The sequence below is a fragment of the Dendropsophus ebraccatus genome, chromosome 6 (genome assembly GCF_027789765.1).
Source record: "Dendropsophus ebraccatus isolate aDenEbr1 chromosome 6, aDenEbr1.pat, whole genome shotgun sequence".
Lineage (NCBI taxonomy): Eukaryota > Metazoa > Chordata > Amphibia > Anura > Hylidae > Dendropsophus > Dendropsophus ebraccatus.
The window spans coordinates 44,172,673-44,194,325 of record NC_091459.1 but is presented as its reverse complement, the minus strand read 5'-3'; the positions used below and the strand labels follow the sequence as shown (position 1 = coordinate 44,194,325).

Sequence of the window (21,653 nt, the reverse complement as noted above, 5' to 3'; positions counted from 1 at the left end):
GGGCACAGGAAGAGGATAGTTCCTACCTATAACTAACCCCCACGCACACACTTGCAGGCTGCCGGCTTTTAGAAATCGCCGGATCTCTCCTTTAAGGTTCAGTTTGGATGAATCTGAACTTTACATTAAAGTTAGCTCATCTCTATTTAGAGCAAATATCTTCAACCTAATTCTTAATATTAAAATTAACTCCCATCAGTCTTAATGACAGAAACATGACAGTCCTGAGTTACTACACAAGCTTTCCCGAGAAATGTAATTAATATACCAATTTTAAATATTTTCTAATGACCACATCGGCTCTTCTCTATTACTCTACATAGATTTAACATTGCACAAAAAGAAATCTTCGCTGACCGATGTTGAAATATGGGGGGGGGGAGTTCTTTTTCATCTTTTTATTAATTGCAGTACTTTGAAATGCCCACAGGAACGGAGCTACTCAATAGAGCATGTCTTTCATCCCTTTTAATAGAACAATTCTACATTATGAGATGTGCCCTGTTATCTGACATTTTGAGAATATTTTCATTTCTTCGGCACCAGCTTAACAAGTCGATGCTAACCTGGTTGACATTCAATTAAGATATTGTTAATGAAGCCACACATGCGGGAGTCTTTAGGGACGGCTGATTACTGGCCGATTGTTCCCTCTCGCTCACCAGCATTGAGCTGCCAGTTTCCAGCTCTACCCCCCTTACAAAGTTACCTGTCAGAAAGGTGTAGAGCCATCTAACTTGGTTATTGTTTTCAGTGAATAAAACCCCAGCATGCCGAATGTTTCTATGTTTATTCTTAAATAAAATCCAGGCTGCAGCTATTCCTAACTCCTACAAGTTTAAATGAATGTAAAGCGTGGAAATAATTACCTATGTAGGCAACCAAGCACAGTAGAGTTTTTCAGTCATGTCAACCAAAACAATTGTCACAGAACAGAGGAAGGAAAAAGGTCTGATGTGAATTCAGTTTACAAGGAAAATAGAGCAACAGGAATTCTTTTTATCAAATGACAATTTTAACAAATATAAATAGGCTTTTTTTTTGCAGTATTTGGGGGGGTTTCTGGTTATTTTTTAACACATGGAAATATTGTATGAAATTTACTCAATATGAAAAAGCTAAAAATATATAGATTTTATATCAAAGGAAAAAAATGTATCTTTCTTTCGATAGATATATAGATATGACACAGATGATAAATAGATATATAAATATCACATAGATGATAGATAGATAGATAGATAGATAGATAGATAGATAGATAGATAGATGGATAGTTAAAAAATCCACTGCACTCTTATATAAAAGGCTGGGTGCCTGTTACCAACACCCGATTCAAGGTGTAGTAATATAGTATCCAAAATTGTAGCGGCACATCCAAATCAAGTGAAGAAGTGTTTTTTCTTAAGGGACACTTCTTGAGCAAATAAACACTTCACTTGATTTGAATATGCCGCTACATTTTTGGATACTAGAGAGATAGATAGATGGATTATGAGCATAATTTGTTCCGGGAACGTGCTTGTAATACAAATCCACTCTTAAACCAAAGCAAAATATCCCACAAGAAATCATAGAAATGCAGACAATTGGTTGGGAGACTTCCTAGGTCAGAGTACAGGGCTGTAGACCCCGCTGTGCAGACCATGCCCCTGATCCACTCGCACTTCCACCCAGTACAGGGAGCTCTTAAACCAAAGCAATGCTCTTAAACCAAGTCACAATTTTGAAAAACTGTGAGTTCTTAAACCAAAACACTCTTAAACCAAGGTGCCACTGTCAGTGGCTTAGCTACAGGGGTCGCAGCGGTCGCGACCCGACCCGCCAGCTAGGGGGGCCCAGCCCCCCCTGCCACCTCAATGTGCCCCCACTTTAACAAGCTGCTTGCATTCATGGGTCACACGGACCCATGGATGCACGCAGTTGCTTAACAGCAAGCCAAGTGGGGGCCCGCCCATGTTCCGCCCGTGTCCCGCCCACATCCCGCCCATGTTCCGCCTACGTCCCACACGTTTCTCTGGCCACAGCTGTAGCCTAGTGGGGGCCCGCCTATGTTCCGCCCACATCCCTCCCATGTCCCGCCCGTTCTGGCTAGTCACCGCGGTAATGGAGGTGAGTGGGGGCCCGTCTACGTCCTGCCTGTTATCCACCTGCACCCCACCTATTCTTCAGCTGCCGGTCATCCCAGGTGTCAGAGGCAAGTGGTGGTACTGCCTGTGTCCCACCCATTCTGCTCCATCACCCTGCTCTGTCTGTGTGTGTTGTGGACCTGGGTGTGTGTGGTGGATCTGTGTTTGTGTCCTGTGTGTGGTGGATCTGGGTGTGTGTCCTTGGTGTGTGTGGTGGGCCTGTGTTTGTGTCCTGGGTGTGTTGTGGATCTGTGTGTGGTGGACCTGGGTGTGTGTCCTGTGTGTGTGGTGAGCCTGTGTTTGTGTCCTGGGTGTGTGTGGTGGGCCTGTATTTGTGTCCTGTGTGTGGTGAGCCTGTGTTTGTGTCCTGTGTGTGTGTGTGGTGGGCCTGTGTTTGTGTCCTCTGTGTGTGGTGGACCTGGGTGTGTGTCCTGGGTGTGTGTGGTGGATCTGGCTGTGTGTCCTGGGTGTGTGTGGTGGGCCTGTGTTTGTGTCCTGGGTGTGTGTGTGGTGGGCCTGTGTTTGTGTCCTGGGTGTGTGTGTGGTGGGCCTGTGTTTGTGTCCTGGGTGTGTGTGTGTGGTGGGCCTGTGTTTGTGTCCTGTGTGTGTGGTGGATCTGTGTTTGTGTCCTGTGTGTGTGGTGAACCTGTGTTTGTGTCCTGTGTGTGTGTGGTGGATCTGGGTGTGTGTCCTGGGTGTGTGTGGTGGACCTGTGTTTGTGTCCTGGGTGTGTGTGGTGGACCTGTGTGTGTGTGTGTGTGTGTGGTGGGCCTGTGTTTGTGTCCTGTGTGTGTTGTGGACCTGTGTTTGTGTCCTGGGTGTGTGTGGTGGGCCTGTGTTTGTGTCCTCTGTGTGTGGTGGATCTGTGTTTGTGTCCTGTGTGTGTGGTGGACCTGGGTGTGTGCCCTGGGTGTGTGTGTGTGGTGGAACTGGTTGTGTGTCCTGGGTGTGTGTGGTGGATCTGTGTTTGTGTCCTGTGTGTGTGGTGGGCCTGTGTTTGTGTCCTTGGTGTTTGTGGTGGACCTGTGTTTGTGTCCTGGGTGTGTGTGGTGAGCCTGTGTTTGTGTCCTGGGTGTGTGTGGTGGATCTGTGTTTGTGTCCTGTGTGTGTGGTGGACCTGGGTGTGTGTCCTGGGTGTGTGTGGTGGACCTGTGTTTGTGTCCTGGGTGTGTGTGGTGAGCCTGTGTTTGTGTCCTGTGTGTGTGGTGGGCCTGGGTGTGTGTCCTGGGTGTGTCTGGTGGACCTGTGTTTGTGTCCTGGGTGTGTATGGTGGAACTGTGTTTGTGTCGTGTGTGTGGTGGACCTGGGTGTGTGTCCTGGGTGTGTGTGTGTGTGGTGGACCTGGGTGTGTGTGGTGAATCTGTGTTTGTGTCCTGGGTGTGGTGGGCCTGTGTTTGTGTCCTGGGTGTGTGTGGTGGACCTGTTTTTGTGTCCTGGGTGTGTGTGGTGAGCCTGTGTTTGTGTCCTGCGTGTGTGTGGTGGACCTGTGTTTGTGTCCTGGGTGTGTGTGGTGAGCCTGTGTTTGTGTCCTGGGTGTGTGTGGTGGATCTGTGTTTGTGTCCTGGGTGTGTGGTGGACCTGGGTGTGTGTCCTGGGTGTGTGTGGTGGACCTGTGTTTGTGTCCTGGGTGTGTGTGGTAGACCTGTGTTTGTGTCCTGGGTGTGTGTGTGGTGGACCTGGGTGTGTATCCTGGGTGTGTGTGTGTGGTGGGCCTGTGTTTGTGTCCTTGGTGTTTGTGGTGGACCTGTGTTTGTGTCCTGGGTGTGTGTGGTGAGCCTGTGTTTGTGTCCTGGGTGTGTGTGGTGGATCTGTGTTTGTGTCCTGTGTGTGTGGTGGGCCTGGGTGTGTGTCCTGGGTGTGTCTGGTGGACCTGTGTTTTTGTCCTTGGTGTGTATGGTGGAACTGTGTTTGTGTCGTGTGTGTGGTGGACCTGGGTGTGTGTCCTGGGTGTGTGTGTGTGTGTGGTGGACCTGGGTGTGTGTGGTGAATCTGTGTTTGTGTCCTGTGTGTGGTGGGCCTGTGTTTGTGTCCTGGGTGTGTGTGGTGGACCTGTTTTTGTGTCCTAGGTGTGTGTGGTGAGCCTGTGTTTGTGTCCTGCATGTGTGTGGTGGATCTGTGTTTGTGTCCTGGGTGTGTGGTGGACCTGGGTGTGTGTCCTGGGCAGGCCCGGACTGGTAATCTGGCAAGGCGGGCAAATGCCCGCTGGGCTGGCCGGATTACCAGTCCGTGGGCCGCCCGGGCTGAATGATACAAAAAAAAAAAAAAACAGCGCTGCGGCCCGCTTCTTTCTGCCCAGACGCTCGGCCGGCCGCTGCCCGCTCCTAACATGCTCCTCCAATCTAATCAACGTGGAGCAGGAGCATGGGGCCGATGCGGCCGGCCGCAGCGGCCCCTCGTTAGTTGGAGGAGCATGTCAGGAGCGGGCAGGGGCGGGCCAGCCGTGCCAAGGTGAGCGGGCTGTGATAGCGGGAGGGGGCTGCGGTGGCATGTCTCCGCCCCGCTTGGTACCTCTAAGTGCCGAGGCCGCAGACGTGCCGCGCGCAGGCACGTCTGCAGCCACCTCCACCAGGCCCCCAGCGGTGACGTCACTTCCCTGACGCGCCGCTGAGGACCTGGAGGAGAGAGAGGAGAGGAGCTGCCGCCGCCGCGCTGCAGCTGTGGACCGAAGATCCAGGCCGAGGAAGAAGCTGCTGGGGAGCGAGGTAAGGTGAGAATGTTGTTTTTTTTTGTGTTTTTTTTTATATAAAGCCCTTCACATGTGGCCACATATCGGGAGGGGGGAGACACGCAGGGGGGCTATTCTATGGGGGGGGGGGGAGGTGTGCAGGGGGCCTATACTATTGGGGGGATGCAGGGGGGACTGTTCTGTATGGGGGGATGTAAGGGGGTTGTTCTATATGGGGGGATGCAAGGGGGCTATTCTATATGGGGGGATGCACAGGGGGGCTATTCTGTATGGGGGGTGTGTGCACAGGGGGGCTATTCTATATTGGGGGATGTAAGGGGGCTATTCTAAATGGGGGGATGTAAGGGGGCTATTCTGTATGGGGGGATGTAAGGGGGCTATTCTGTATGGGGGGATGTAAGGGGGCTGTTCTATATGGGGGATGTAAGGGGGCTGTTCTATATGGGGGATGTAAGGGGGCTGTTCTATATGGGGGATGTAAGGGGGCTATTCTATATGGGGGGATGTAAGGGGGCTATTCTATATGGGGGATGTAAGGGGGCTGTTCTATATGGGGGGATGTAAGGGGGCTATTCTGTATGGGGGGATGTAAGGGGGCTATTCTATATGGGGGGATGTAAGGGGGCTATTCTGTATGGGGGGATGTAAGGGGGCTATTCTATATGGGGGATGTAAGGGGGCTATTCTGTATGGGGGGATGTAAGGGGCTATTCTGTATGGGGGATGTAAGGGGGCTGTTCTATATGGGGGATGTAAGGGGGCTATTCTATATGGGGGGATGTAAGGGGGCTGTTCTATACGGGGGATGTAAGGGGGCTGTTCTATATGGGGGATGTAAGGGGGCTATTCTATATGGGGGGATGTAAGGGGGCTGTTCTATATGGGGGGATGTAAGGGGGCTATTCTATATGGGGGATGTAAGGGGGCTATTCTGTATGGGGGGATGTAAGGGGACTATTCTGTATGGGGGGATGTAAGGGGCTATTCTGTATGGGGGGATGTAAGGGGGCTGTTCTATATGGGGGATGTAAGGGGGCTATTCTATATGGGGGATGTAAGGGGGCTATTCTATATGGGGGATGTAAGGGGACTATTCTGTATGGGGGGATGTAAGGGGCTATTCTGTATGGGGGGATGTAAGGGGGCTGTTCTATATGGGGGATGTAAGGGGGCTATTCTATATGGGGGGATGTAAGGGGGCTGTTCTATATGGGGGATGTAAGGGGGCTATTCTATATGGGGGGATGTAAGGGGGCTGTTCTATATGGGGGGATGTAAGGGGGCTATTCTATATGGGGGATGTAAGGGGGCTATTCTGTATGGGGGGATGTAAGGGGACTATTCTGTATGGGGGATGTAAGGGGCTATTCTGTATGGGGGGATGTAAGGGGGCTGTTCTATATGGGGGGATGTAAGGGGGCTGTTCTAAATGGGGGGATGTAAGGGGGCTATTCTAAATGGGGGGATGTAAGGGGGCTATTCTATATGGGGGGATGTAAGGGGGCTATTCTATATGGGGGGATGCATAGGGGGGCTATTCTATATGGGGGATGCACAGGGGGGCTATTCTATATGAAGGGATGCACAGGGGGGCTATTCTATATTGGGGGGATGTAAGGGGGCTGTTCTGTATGGGGGGATGTAAGGGGGCTGTTCTGTATGGGGGGATGTAAGGAGGCTATTCTGTATGGGGGGATGTAAGGGGGCTATTCTATATGAGGGGATGTAAGGGGGCTATTCTATATGAGGGGATGTAAGGGGGCTGTTCTGTATGGGGGGATGTAAGGGGGCTATTCTGTATTGGGGGGCTATTCTGTATTGGGGGGCTATTCTATATGGGGGGATGTAAGGGGGCTATTCTGTATTGGGGGGCTATTCTGTAAGGGGGATATTCTGTATTGGGGGGCTATTCTGTAAGGGGGGTATTCTATATGGGGGATGTAAGGGGGCTATTCTGTATTGGGGGGATGCAGGGGTGGCTATTCTATATGGGGGATGTAAGGGGGCTATTCTGTATTGGGGATGTAAGGGGGCTTTTCTGTATTGGGGGCTATTCTATATGGGGGATGTAAGGGGGCTATTCTGTATTGGGGGGGCTATTCTGTATTGGGGGGCTATTCTGTAAGGGGGCTATTCTGTATTGGGGATGTAAGGGGGCTATTCTATATGGGGGGATGTAAGGGGGCTATTCTGTATTGGGGGGATGCAGGGGGGGGGGCGATTCTATATGGGGGGATGTAAGGGGGCTATTCTGTATTGGGGGATGTAAGGGGGCTATTCTGTATTGAGGATGTTAGGGGTTATTCTGTATTGGGGGGCTATTCTTTATGGGGGGATGTAAGGGGGCTGTTCTATATGGGGGGATGTAAGGGGGCTATTCTATATGGGGGGATGCATAGGGGGGCTATTCTATATGGGGGATGCACAGGGGGGCTATTCTATATGAAGGGATGCACAGGGGGGCTATTCTATATTGGGGGGATGTAAGGGGGCTGTTCTGTATGGGGGGATGTAAGGGGGCTGTTCTGTATGGGGGGATGTAAGGAGGCTATTCTGTATGGGGGGATGTAAGGAGGCTATTCTGTATGGGGGGATGTAAGGGGGCTATTCTATATGAGGGGATGTAAGGGGGCTATTCTATATGAGGGGATGTAAGGGGGCTGTTCTGTATGGGGGGATGTAAGGGGGCTATTCTGTATTGGGGGGCTATTCTGTATTGGGGGGCTATTCTATATGGGGGGATGTAAGGGGGCTATTCTGTATTGGGGGGCTATTTTGTAAGGGGGCTATTCTGTATTGGGGGGCTATTCTGTAAGGGGGGTATTCTATATGGGGGATGTAAGGGGGCTATTCTGTATTGGGGGGATGCAGGGGTGGCTATTCTATATGGGGGATGTAAGGGGGCTATTCTGTATTGGGGATGTAAGGGGGCTTTTCTGTATTGGGGGCTATTCTATATGGGGGATGTAAGGGGGCTATTCTGTATTGGGGGGCTATTCTGTATAAGGGGGCTATTCTATATGGGGGGATGTAAGGGGGCTATTCTGTATTGGGGGATGCAGGGGGGGGCGATTCTATATGGGGGGATGTAAGGGGGCTATTCTGTATTGGGGGGATGTAAGGGGGCTATTCTGTATTGAGGATGTTAGGGGTTATTCTGTATTGGGGGGCTATTCTTTATGGGGGGATGTAAGGGGGCTGTTCTATATGGGGGGATGTAAGGGGGCTATTCTATATGGGAGGATGTAAGGGGGCTATTCTGTATTGGAGATGGGGGCTATTTTGTATTGGGGGGCTATTCTATATGGGGGGATGCAGGGGGGCTATTCTATATTGGGGGATGCAGGGGGACTATTCAATGTTGGGGATGTACAGCAGGGGGGCTATTCTATATGGGGGATGTACAGGGGGGGACTATTCTATATGGGGGGATGTACAGCAGGGGGGCTATTCTATATGGGGGATGTACAGGGGGGACTATTCTATATGGGGGGATGTACAGCAGGGGGGCTATTTTATATGGGGGCATGCAAGGGGGACTTCTCTATATGGGGGGATGCAGGGGGGACTATTCTATATGGGGGATGCAGGGGGGGCTATTCTATATGGGGGGATGCACAGGGGGGCTATTCTATATGGGGGGATGCACAGGGGGCTATTCTATTTGGGGGGATGCACAGGGGGGCTATTCTATATGGGGGGATGCACAGGGGGGCTATTCTATATGGGGGGATGCACAGGGGGGCTATTCTATATGGGGGGATGCACAGGGGGGCTATTCTATATGGGGGGATGCACAGGGGGGCTATTCTATATGGGGGGATGCACAGGGGGGCTATTCTATATGGGGGGGATGCAGGGGGGGCTATTCTATATGGCGGGGGATGCAGGGGGGGGCTATTCTATATGGGGGGGATGCACAGGGGGGCTATTATATATGGGGGGGATGCAGGGGGGGCTATTCTATATGGGGGGGATGCAAGGGGGCTATTCTATATGGGGGATGTACAGCAGGGGGGCTATTCTATATGGGGGGATGCAGGGGGGCTATTCTATATTGGGGGGATGTACAGCATGGGGGGCTATTCTATATGGAAGGATGTACAGTAGGGGAGCTATTCTATATGGGGGGATGTATAGATGAGGATGTTGCTGGAGCGAGAAGCCTAAAATGTCTGTCTGGCAGATCCCGTGGAGAGGAGTCCTGGCCAGAGAAGCCTTCATGATGGCCGGAGATAGATTGAGAAGAAAAGGAAAAGTGGACGTTTCTTCATACAGAGAAGACGCCGACTGTGAGTCACAGTATGTAACTGCACCATAATCACATATAAGGTCTGCAGAACCTTTATACAGCTGGAATCTACCTAATGGGCCTATTACACGGGTCGTTAGAGGAGCAAACGAGCGCTCTCAGCGCTCGTTTGCTCCTCGTTCCCCGCACGCTGCCGCTGCTATTCAGCGCGGCAGCAACGAGCGGGTGAGTGCGGGAGGGGGCGGCGGGGAGCTGCAAGGGGGCTGCCCGGGTGATCGCTGATCGTCCGGGCAGCCCATATGATATAGCAGCGTCTGCTGCCGACGCTCCTATTCAATGGAGCAGATCGCTGCTATATCAGTCACTTGTTTTTCAACATGTTGAAAAACAAGCGACTGCAACGATCCGCCGACATGAACGATGTCAGCTGATCGTTGCACTCTATTCCACGCGACGATTATCGTCCGTAGCGGCCGATATCGGCCGAATACGAACAATAATCGTTCCGTGGAATAGGGCCTTAAGTATCAGGGGTGTCAAACTCCGGCCCTCTGGGTGTTGCAAAACTACAATTCCCGTCATGCTTTAGCTGTCCAGGCATGATGGGGATTGTAGTTTTGTAACAGTTGGAGGGACGGAGTTTAACAACTGTGTTCTATGGTCACTGCTTTGGGAGAATATTGGCCATTATAGAGTGGCTGTTATTTGGTGCCAGAATAGTGGTATTATCCAGTCACCGTATGGTGGGAGTAGTGAGCACGGTGTGATGGTATTACTCGTATTATTGGTAATATTAGTGTTTTATATAGTGGATTGTATTCAGTCACAGTGTAGCGGTATTAGTCATTATGTGGTGTTAATGGCAGTGCTTATGGTGTGGTGATATTATTTGTTACTTATATACTGGTAGTTTTGGAGAGAGATATAAGATAGATAGATAGAGAGAGAGAGAGAGAGAGAGAGAGAGATAAATAGTAGATAGATAGGAGATAGATATATAGGAGATAGATAGATAGATAGATAGGAGATAGAGAGAGAGATAAATAGGAGATAGATATCCCGTAGGAAATTGCTATGTAGCACCTTATTTTGTAGCTTTGATTACACATTTGTAGCAGACACATTTTAATAAATAAAACCTTACTACTTATACCGCCATTATATGGAGTGCAGACATAGGATAAAAGGGATTTAAAAAATATAGTAACTTTTATCCAAAAACAGCACCACCCTGTCCTCAGACTCTGTATGGTTATTACAACTTGGCTCCATTCACTTCAATGGAACTGAGCTGCAATACCTCACACAAACTGAAGAAGAGTGTGGCACTGTTTCTGGAAGAAGGTGGCCATGTTTTTCTCCTTTAAAGGGAATCTGTGAGGTCCGTACCAGGTCTAGGGCTGTAGATCTCAGCAGACAGGAGTGAGGTAGATATCACTGACAGGACCTTTAGTCCAGTGTAAACTTATATAATTGTCTTTTTTATTTCCAACTAAAGTTTCACAAAAGCAGCGGCAGCAGCAGCACCCTATAGGTCCATCAGTTAGAGCAGGAAGGGACGGGGGCAGAAGGTGCTGCGGTGGCTCCACCTCTGTGACACTTGATGAATATATGATTACAGAGGTTTACAATGGACTAAAGGTCCGGTCCCCGACCTGTACGCTGGGATCTACAGCTGTGCACCTGGTATAGACCCCACAGGTTCCCTTTAAGGGCACGTTCATACCTAATCCAATGCGGATTTGATGCTTCTGATTTAATCAGTTGAAATGAATGCATAAATATGCCGCATCAAATCCACAGCAGATCATGTTATAGCATTATTTTTGTGTGCTGGTGGTGGGTTCACATGTTTAAGGGAGTAGTGGGGACATGGCTAAATGAAGCAGAATTTGCTACAGTGCGTATTTTACACGGCTATCCATGATATGGTGTGTGGGCTGCTGGGGTTTGATTGCCAGGGCTGACTTTAAGTCCCAGTCCGGCCCTGGTCCTGGGTGTGTGTGGTGGACCTGTGTTTGTGTCCTGGGTGTGTGGTGGACCTGGGTGTGTGTCCTGGGTGTGTGTGGTGGATCTGTGTTTGTGTCCTGTGTGTGTGGTGGGCCTGTGTTTGTGTCCTGGATGTGTGTGGTGGGCCTGTGTTTGTGTCCTGGGTGTGTGTGGTGAGCCTGTGTTTGTGTCCTGGGTGTGTGGTGTACCTGTGTTTGTGTCCTGGGTGTGTGTAGTGGACCTGGGTGTGTGTGGTGGATCTGTGTTTGTGTCCTGTGTGTGTCGGTGGGCCTGTGTTTGTTTCCTGGGTGTGTGTGGTGGATCTGTGTTTGTGTCCTGGGTGTGTGTGGTGGGCCTGTGTTTGTGTCCTGTGTGTGTGGTGGATCTGGGTGTGTGTGGTGGATCTGTGTTTGTGTCCTGGGTGTGTGGTGGATCTGTGTTTGTGCCCTGGGTGTGTGTGGTGAGCCTGTGTTTGTGTCCTGGGTGTGTGTGGTGGATCTGGGTGTGTGTCCCGGGTGTGTGTGGTGGATCTGGGTGTGTGTCCTGGGTGTGTGTGGTGGATTTGTGTTTGTGTCCTGTGTGTGTGTGGTGGATCTGGGTGTGTGTCCTGGGTGTGTGTGGTGGATCTGGGTGTGTGTCCTGGGTGTGTGTGGTGGATCTGGGTGTGTGTCCTGGGTGTTTGTGGTGGGCCTGTGTTTGTGTCCTGGGTGTGTGGTGGGCCGGTGCTTGTGTGCTGTGTCCTGGGTGTGTGGTGGGCCGGTGCTTGTGTGCTGTGTCCTGGGTGTGTGTGGTGGGCTGTTTGTGTGCTAGTGCCATCCTCTGTCGGGCCCACCTCCTGGAGTGGTATGGTGTTACTGGTCAAGAGGGGGCCCCAAGTTGACCTTTCGCACCAGGGCCCATGACATTTTAGCTACGCCCCTGGCCACTGTAGATAGATAGATAGATAGATAGATAGATAGATAGATAGATAGATAGTAGAGTAGAGCTGAGCGAACCCTAAACTCTCTGCATTTCATTAGAGGTGGCTTAGGAAGTTAGATGCAGCCCTAAGGCTGCCTGGAAAATATGGGCATAGCCATTGGCAATAGATTGTATTTATGTCTTCCCACACTCCCTAGAGCTGCATTCAAACGATTCGGTTCACTCAATTCTAATAGATTGCACAAATCAAGGGTTGGTACAGGCAGGTGTGCAGAAACCTTTGTCAAAGGTACAACATTCAAGTAGTTGAGGAAGACCGCTGCAGTACTTCTTCACAATGAAAAAGTGTTATTTTTATTCCCTTTAAAGGGGTTGTTCACCAAGAAAAAAAAAATCTTTCAAATCAACTGGTGCCTGAAAGTGCCAGAGATTTGTAATTTACTTTCTTTCCAGTCTGGAACGCAGGAAAGGTTTTCTATGGAGATTTGCTACTGTTCTGAGCAGTTCCTGACATTGCCAGAGGTGGCAGCAGAAAGCACTGGGTCAGATTGGAAAGAATACACCACTTCCTGCAGGATATAGATAAGTACTGGAAGACAAGATTTTTTTTTTTTAATAGAAGTAAATTAGAAATCTCTGGCCCTTTCTGGAACCAGTTAATTAGAATTTCTTTTTTGGGTGGGTGGGGGGTGGGGGCTGGGATCTCGCTTTATTGAATTCAGCAATGATTCTGCTGCTTCACATATCCATTTCAAAAGCTTTAAAAATGGCTCTGTAAGGGGCAGCTGGAGTGTTGCTAAATTTGTTTGATGAAATAAAGCTAAGTCTTTATAACTATGCCATAGTGTTGCAGTGATCTTCTACTACTTGCATTGCTAGAAAGAAATGAAGCAGCACTCTAAGAGTTCATAAAGTGTTGCCAGCCGACACAGGTCCCGACCAAGAGTTCTATCAATGTAGTTGCAGAAAATCCATGGCACAACAATCTTCAAGAGCCTTATGAATATTTATTCAAAATTCATTGTGCAGCAATCTAAAGACCCAACGTTTCGGCAGCTACTTGCCACCATTTTCAAGCTTAAAGGGAACCTGTCACGGGGTGACAGGCTCCTGACCCCTCCGCTAGAGCACCTTATACGTACCTGATCGCGCTTCTTGAGACGGTCGGGTGACGGAGATTTCAGTGCCCGAAGCCCGGCGTGGGCACTCCTCAGATGAGTCCAACACTCATAGAGAATGACGGAGCGTCGGACTCACCATTCATTCTCTATGAGTGTTGGACTCGTCTCAGGAGCGCGCACGCCAGGCTTCGGGCGCTGAAATCTCCGTCACCCGACGGTCTCAAGAAGCGGGACCCGGCGCGATCAGGTACGTATAAGGTGCTCTAGCGGGGGGTTGGGAGCCTGTCACCCCGACACGGGGGGTGACAGGTCCTCTTTAAAAATGGTGACAAGTAGCTGCCGAAACATTGTGTCTTTGGATTGCTGCACAATGAATTTTGAATAAGTATTCTGTTTTAGAAGATTGGTGTACCGTGGATTTTCTGCAACTAGATAGATAGATAGATAGATAGATGATAGATAGATAGATAGATAGATAGATAGATAGATAGATAGATAGATAGATAAATAGATAGATAGATAGATAGATAGATAGATAGATAGATATGTAAAGTAGATTGTCGGCACTCCGGATAACGTGAAAAAACTGTGCAAATTTATTCAAAGTTGTCACAGCATTACAGGAAGGTAACGTTTCTGTGGCCTCTCGCCACCATTTTCAAGCCAGTGGCGAGAGGCCACAGAAACGTTGCCTTCCTGTAATGCTGTGACAACTTTGAATAAATTTGCACTGTTTTTTCACGTTATCCGGAGTGCCGACAATCTACTTTACATATCTACAAGTGGGCTCGAGGTTGGAGTTCCTTGCCTGGCACCCTTATTCTCCTGAGTGCTGCTGAATTTACTTAAAGATAGATAGATAGATAGATAGATAGATAGATAGATAGATAGATAGATAGATAGATAGATAGATAGATGATAGATAGATAGATAGATAAATAGATAGAGTCCAAACAACGTCAGCATTACAAAAATGAAATTAATAGTGATTTATTTTAGCTCATAGGATACAGCAGCAACGTTTCTGTTCAGTCAATGTGAACTTTTTTCAAGCCAGTGAACACTACCCAGCATACTGGTTTCTTATATACAGCACAAAACACATGTGGGTAATTGAATCAGTGTAGCAATAAAAATGTACAAACATAGTGCAGATAGATAGATAGATTGATAGATAGATAGATTGATAGATAGATAGATAGATAGATAGATAGATAGATAGATAGATAGATAGATAGATTGATAGATAGATAGATAGATAGATAGATAGATAGATAGATAGATAGATAGATAAAAAAAAAAAATCACATTTTCTATGCTGGTTTGTTTATTGAAGATTGTGGACCCAGATCAAGACACCCAATCCTGTATGTACACCAGAGGTATGCTACTTTTCTTGAATAGATAGATAGATAGATAGATAGATAGATAGATAGATAGATAGATAGTCATTAATATCTATTCATGCCTTACACCTTTAATTTATTGTATCAATAACTTTGACCCACAGATACCTACTGTACGCATGCTATAGTTTATATGGTTGAAAACACACAAGAATCATATGGGACCCGTGTCCTCCTCCAGGTGTGCGGTGTTTTCAGCCAACTCAAGCCCATTCAGCCAATCACGGACAGAGATAGGACAGTGCTGTAACCAGTGATTGGCTGAACAGCCTGTCATTTTAGTGACAACCCAATGACAGCCTGCTTAGCCAATCACAGGCCGTGGTTCTTTCTTGTCTCAGTCAGTCAGTAATTCGCTGAGCAGGCGTAAATTTGTTTAGCTGAAATGGAAAAGATAAAGGATTCTGTGCACTTTTTCTTTTTGTTCTGGAAAATTAATTAAAGAAAAACAATCCACCATATATCTCAGCCAATTACTGCCTGCGGTGCTGTCTCAGTCAGGATTTTAGTGGCTGTGGGAGACACCGGGGGAGCGCGAACAGGTAAGTATAGTTGAGAATTTTTTTTCATTGCACCAAAGCAGCAAAATGTCGCAATCTTTCAGCTATTTTAGTGCTTCACTGAAGGTTCGGTTCAGAAAAAGTGTGCCGAACCTGCCAAACTGAACGTTTGAAAAGTTTGCTTATCTTTACTAAATAGCTAAGGGGCGTATTCCACGGGCCAATCAATAATGTAAACGAGCGCCGATCTGGTAGATCAGCACTCGTTTACTGGGCCTATTCCACGCCTCGATGATCGGTTAGCGAGGGCTGCAGGGACATCGTTACCAATGTCCTTGAAGCCCTTGCAGCATACATTACCTAGCAGGGCTTCTCCTCCGCTCCATCTTTATCCTGGTCCCGCTCGCAGCATCAACTCTGGAGCGGCCTGACTGAGCTGTCAGACTGCTCAGCCAATCACTGGCCGCGGCGGTCCCGGCCTGTGATTGGCTAAGCGGTCTGACAGCTCAGTCAGGCGGCACGGAAGCTGCTGCTGTGTGTGGGACCAGAAGACAGAGCGGAGGAGAAGCTCTGCTAGGTAATGTATGCTGCTTGAATCGTCAGTCGCCCGCCACACACCGCTATTCCACGCAGCGATGCACGGTGGGTGACCTGATTATTTTAGGTTTGGGCCTAAATAAACATGATGACACGATCATCAGCTGATCGTTTTCTCTATTCCACCGAGCGATTATTGGGCCGATTCAGCCGATTATCGCTCCGTAGAAGAGGCCCCCTAAAACTATAATTTATCACTGGACTCAAGATGCTGTGGTGAGGGCATGTTTAAGGCTGGACAGCATGACTTTTCAGAAGAGCATCACTATCCCGTGACTCTTCGGCAGTATTATACATCCATGACTCTTCAGAACAGCAACCTAACCCCCGGACTCTTCAGCAGTATCACACATTCATGACTCTTCAGAACAGCGACCTAACCCCCGGACTCTTCAGCAGTATTACACATTCATGACTCTTCAGAACAGCGACCTAACCCCCGGACTCTTCAGCAGTATTACACATTCATGACTTTTCAGAACAGTGACCTAACCCCCGGACTCTTCAGCAGTATTACACATTCATGACTCTTCAGAACAGCGACCTAACTCCCGGACTCTTCAGCAGTATTACACATTTATGACTCTTCAGAACAGCAACCTAACCCCCGGACTCTTCAGCAGTATTACACATTCATGACTCTTCAGAACAGCGACCTAACCCCCGGACTCTTCAGCAGTATTACACATTCATGACTCTTCAGAACAGCAACCTAACCCCCGGACTCTTCAGCAGTATTACACATTCATGACTCTTCAGAACAGCGACCTAACCCCCGGACTCTTCAGCAGTATTACACATTCATGACTCTTCAGAACAGCGACCTAACTCCCGGACTCTTCAGCAGTATTACACATTTATGACTCTTCAGAACAGCGACCTAACCCCCGGACTCTTCAGCAGTATTATACATTCATGACTCTTCAGAACAGCGACCCAACCCCCGGACTCTTCAGCAGTATTATACATTCCTGACTCAGCAGTGCTTTGCATATAATTTATTTAAAATCTAATTATCCCAAAGTATAATAAAGTCACTTGACATGTTTCCTTTAACATTTGTTTTATATTTTTTATCCATAGTTTTAAAAACTATCTTTTACTGTACTGTACAGTACTAAGGTATTTCTATATCTTGGAACATAATGGCTGTGCATAATGATATGTACAGGTATCTGCTTACATTATAGTGTATCTAAAGTCTGCCACAGCCATAATTACAAGATTGCAGGATTCTTCTGCAGTGATACGCTTTAATATTCCAAAAATACAGAAGAAAATATTATTATTTATAATAAATTACCATTACATTTATATAAAAATGCAATTATTTTCCATACCATAGACCAAGATCACCGCTGTGCATACGAAATAACGCTGTTCTAAAATGACTGTAGTATGCATAGATGCTTTGTCCCACATGATTGCCCTAGCAGCGTACAAGTAGCCCAGAAGGAAAGCTATTTGTTGAAAGAAAAAGAAGATTGGAGTGCAGGTGGCTTATTGGTGACAAGTGAATAAGTGACAAAATGGAAGTGCTTCACATGGTTATAAGCTTTTGTTCCCTGGGGACTATGAGAGGATACATTAGCTCTTCATCCTACTCTATTAAAATCCTTTCAGCATGAGAACCTGAGTAAAATAAACAACATCCCATCAATACAAGTTCTTGGATTTCCTACTAATTTTTCAATGCAACAAACATTGCGTGCAGATAATAATAATAGGATCTTGTCATTTAGTGTAAATAGATGGTTCTTTTTAGTGTTTTACCATCTTATGTGTTTTCATTGATGGTATTTTATCATGCTGAATACAAACAAAGGAAGACAATTTGAAACTAAAAAGGGAACTCCAGCAATTTTTTCTTTCTTTTAAATCAGCTTGTGTCAGTAAGTTATACAGATTAGTAATTTACTTCTATTTAAAAATCTAAAATTTTTCAGTACTTATCAGCTGCTGTATGTCCTGCAGGAAGTGGTGTACTCTTTCCAGTCTGCAAAAGAAGAGCCCGTGGAGCCTCATCAAAGAGTCTCGAAACACAGGACTAGTCAGATATCCCTCCGGGAAGGACCCAGCCAAGGGTTGGCTCCTGTAAGGGGTGGCTCCTCCTTCTTTTGCATATTCATGTTTCCCAGGGGGCAATGCACCTAGGACTTCACTGCATTGAGCGCTTTCACTAGCAGCCGGCAGTGTTGTTGTTTGGCTGGTCTCCCTGAAATCAGCGATCTGTTTCTCTTATTCTTTCCAGTCTGACACAGTGCTCTGTGCTGCCACCTCTGTCTGTGACAGGAACTGTCTAGAACAGGAGAGGTTTTCTATGGGGAGTATGAACCCTCTCCTGCTCTCCAGAATGGAAAGAATGCACCACTTCCTGCAGGACATACAGCAGTTTTGTAAGGCTTGAGATTTTTTTAAAGAAGTAAATTACAAATCTCTGCTATTTTCGGGTACCAGTGGATTTAAAAGATATTTTTTTTGTGTTTTAGAGTATCGCTTTAGAGGTTTTTTCTTTTAAATTAACTGTTGTTAGGAAGTTATATAGATTAGTAATTTACTTCCAGTACTTATTAGTTGCTGTATGTCCTGCAGGAAGTGGTGTATTCTTTCCAGTCTGACACTGTTCTCTTTGCTCTCATCTGTCCATTACAGGACATGGTTAAGTTAAAAACATTCAAAATAACTACCTCTAATTGGAAGCACAAGAAAAGACACTGTATTTCCTCTAGAAATAGAAATAATTTGCAGTTTGGGTAATATAGGACAAGAATAATAGCATGCGCTTTGTTATATTAGGCATATAGTATCCCATTTGTTTGGACCATCTAGTAGAATTGGCTGTGAAGAAGTGATTACTATCACACAAAAACATTCCACACACCCACTAATATGGGACCAACATACTCTCATACACCTTATGGATCAGGTCACTGACATTGTCTCACCTTGCTTGTGACTTGTGATTTGAGCCCGAAATGTAAACGCAAACATAAAAAGTGAAAAAAAAAACCAGGAAAGCTTGGAAGAACATTGAAGCGTTACATATGTAGGTTATTCCTTATCTTGGTGGGCCCAGTTTTTTTTTTTTTATTTCCCTGGTGATAGTGAAGATGAAACACTGTGGTTAGACAACAAGAAGCAACCAAATTAACAACAGGAAGTGCTACCTCACATAATACAGAATGTGGGGGAGATTTATCAAACATGGTGTAAAGTGAAACTGGCTCAGTTGCCCCTAGCAACCAATCAGATTCCGTCTTTCATTCCTCACAGACTCTTTGGAAAATGAAAGGTGGAATCTGATTGGTTGCTAGGGGGCAACAGAGCCAGTTTCACTTCACACCACGTTTGATAAATCTCCCCGTGTGTTTACCAGTCCCTGCGCCCACCCAGATGTACGCAACTGCGCAAGTTTCCTCCCATCAATCTGAAAGAGCCAATGAACGTGTGGGGAAGGAAGGTTATGTATTAGCCATGTTCCCTACTGGAATTACTGGGATTGGTTGTTGTACGATTATCATCATTATGTATGTTAACCTCTTAAGGACCCATGACGTACCGGCACGTCATGGATCACTGTCACTTAAGGACCCATGACGTGCCGGTACGTCATCCCTTTAAACGGGCGCCGCGGCCGGCCGGGTCCCGATCGGGGGAGATAGCCTGCTATAATACATAGCAGGCCATCTCTCCCTGTCGGCATGGAGGGTTGTTAACCCCCCCCATGCCGACGATCGCCGCTATTGGCTGATAAGCCCATAGCGGCGATCGGAACCTTTCCGGGCCATCGGTGGCCCGATGACCCGGAAAAAAATGGCGGTCGGTGCTGTCCGAGGACGGCACCGACCGCCATTACTGTAAAAAGTAATGGTGGTCACGGTACCACCGTCCCGATCGCCGTGAACGGCCGGCCAGCCGGCCGGCCGTTCACGGCGATCAAAGTCCCCACAAGTAATAAATACCTGCTCCGGACCCCTCAGCTAGGTAGCTGAGGGGTCCGGAGCAGGTATTTGTACATTACTCACCTGTCCCGGGGTCCTGATCGGCGTCTTCCGGGTTCCCGGCGTCCACTTCCTCTTGTTGGGACTTCGGCTTCTTCCGTGAGTCCCGATCGTCTCTTTCCGGCTCCAGCGTCGTCTATTTTCGTATTTTTCCGGCTCCAGCGTCGTCTATTTTCGGATCTTGCGCTCTGCTGCCCCCTAGCGGCTGATAAGTGTAATACACGTATCAGCCACTACAGGGATGTTCAGAATGTAGTAAAAAAAAAAATTTTTTCCCAATTTTTTTTTTTTCTATTTTCCGCACCCTATCGCCGCTGAGTGTTGATCAGCATCGCACGAAAGTGCGCTGCTAATCAGCAACTCCTCCTTTTTGGCGTAGGGTGTTTTTTTTTTATATCCTACTGCCACGGTCTGCTTATAAGTGCCGAACATAAGTGCGGCATTCATCAGCAACACCATTTTTGGCGTAGGTTTTTTTTTGTATACTTACTGTAAAAAACACGTAAAAAAACACTACATTACACCACACTACATTGAATAAAGTTTTACACTACACCACTACATACCCCATATACCAATCCCCATATAAAGATGGCCCCCAGGGTGTTTTCGGTGTCGGACGCATACATTATTATTGCCTCCGACACCGAAACAGCCAGTGAGGATGAATGGGGGGATCCTTCTTTCCTCCATTCATCCTCATCCTCCTCATCATCCAGTGACGTGTCTGGGAGTAGCGTAGCGTACGCTGCCCCCCAGACACGTCTTTTCCGCCAGTACCGTCCCAATAAGAGATGACGGTATGGCGTGAAATTCTACAAACTCTGTGAGAGTACCTCAGGGTACACTTACAGATTTAGGGTACGTGCACACTGCGGAATGGCGAAGGATAACCCTTCGTGCATTCCGCAGCTGGCACCCGCCGGCGGACTGATGCAGGGGCGCGTCTCCGCCTGTGTCATAGACTCTATCCTATGCATGGGCGGATTCCATTATCCGTCATTCCATCAACACGTTGGACGCAGAGCGGAATCCGCCCGTGCATAGAATGGAGTCTACGACACGGACGGAGACGTGCGCCTGCATCAGTCCGCCGGCGGGTGCCAACTGCGGAATGCACAAAGGGTTATCCTTCGCGATTCCGCAGTGTGCACGTACCCTTAGAGTGTATGAAGGAAGGGACACTCGAATCCAGCCACCAGATGCCCACTCCCCCCCCCCATCCTCGGAGTTAGTGGGGAGATCGTCCGGGAACTGATCTTCCCACTGCTGGATAAAGGTCACCACCACCCGTACGGGGATAACCTTTATACCAGCACCCCCTCTTCCGGTCCCTCGCTGCCCGAGCTACTGTAGCTTGCGGCACGATCCGAACATATCAGAAGTAGTAATAGAGCCCTAATATTTAGCAGCCATGGAGCGGACCCAGCGCTTCTGGATATGAAGGACCCCGTATCGCACCAGGACAACATTTTCCAGGTGACGTCCCCCACACTGGAGAACGGGAGACCCCAGAAGAAGTGCAGAGTGTGGTGTAACAGGGGGATCAGGAAGGACACCATTTTCCAGTGTGACGCCTGTCCTGATCCCCCCGGCCTCTGCATACTGGATCGCTCCAAGGCGCACCACACGTCACTGGGGTTCTACATTATCTAAATTCTGTCCCTTATTCCTATTTCAGGGGTCACGTTGATCCAGGGATTATTCTGATCGCCATTATGGAGTCGGGAAGGAATTTTTCCCCTGTGATGAGGCTACTGTCGTCTGCCTCACGAGGGGTTTTTGCCTTCCTCTGGATCAACACAGGTTGAATTTGATGGACACCTGTCATTTCCAACCTTATAAACTAATAATTGGCCTAATACCCCCAAATAAATTAGAATTGTCCCTTTTCCCCAGCTAAGTAGGTATGGCCGCCATTCCCATTAGAGGATGCCATGATGCAATTACAAAGCCTCTGTGCGGCCAGGACAGTAGAAACCCCCCACAAGTGACCCCATTCTGGAAACTACACCCCATAAGGAATCTAACAAGTGGGGCAGCGGGTATAT

The 21,653-nt window shown here is 47.9% G+C and overlaps 1 protein-coding gene across 1 annotated transcript in view; it reads right to left on the bottom strand.

Moving 5' to 3' along the window:
• Positions 1-18,577, bottom strand: part of TRDN (triadin) — a 255,364-nt gene extending 236,787 nt beyond the window's left edge. Inside the window, exon 1 of the mRNA XM_069974192.1 lies at positions 18,547-18,577. The gene's annotated coding sequence lies outside the window, so the exon portion shown is untranslated. The remainder of the gene's footprint in view (positions 1-18,546) is intronic.
• Between the last annotated feature and the right edge of the window lie 3,076 nt (positions 18,578-21,653).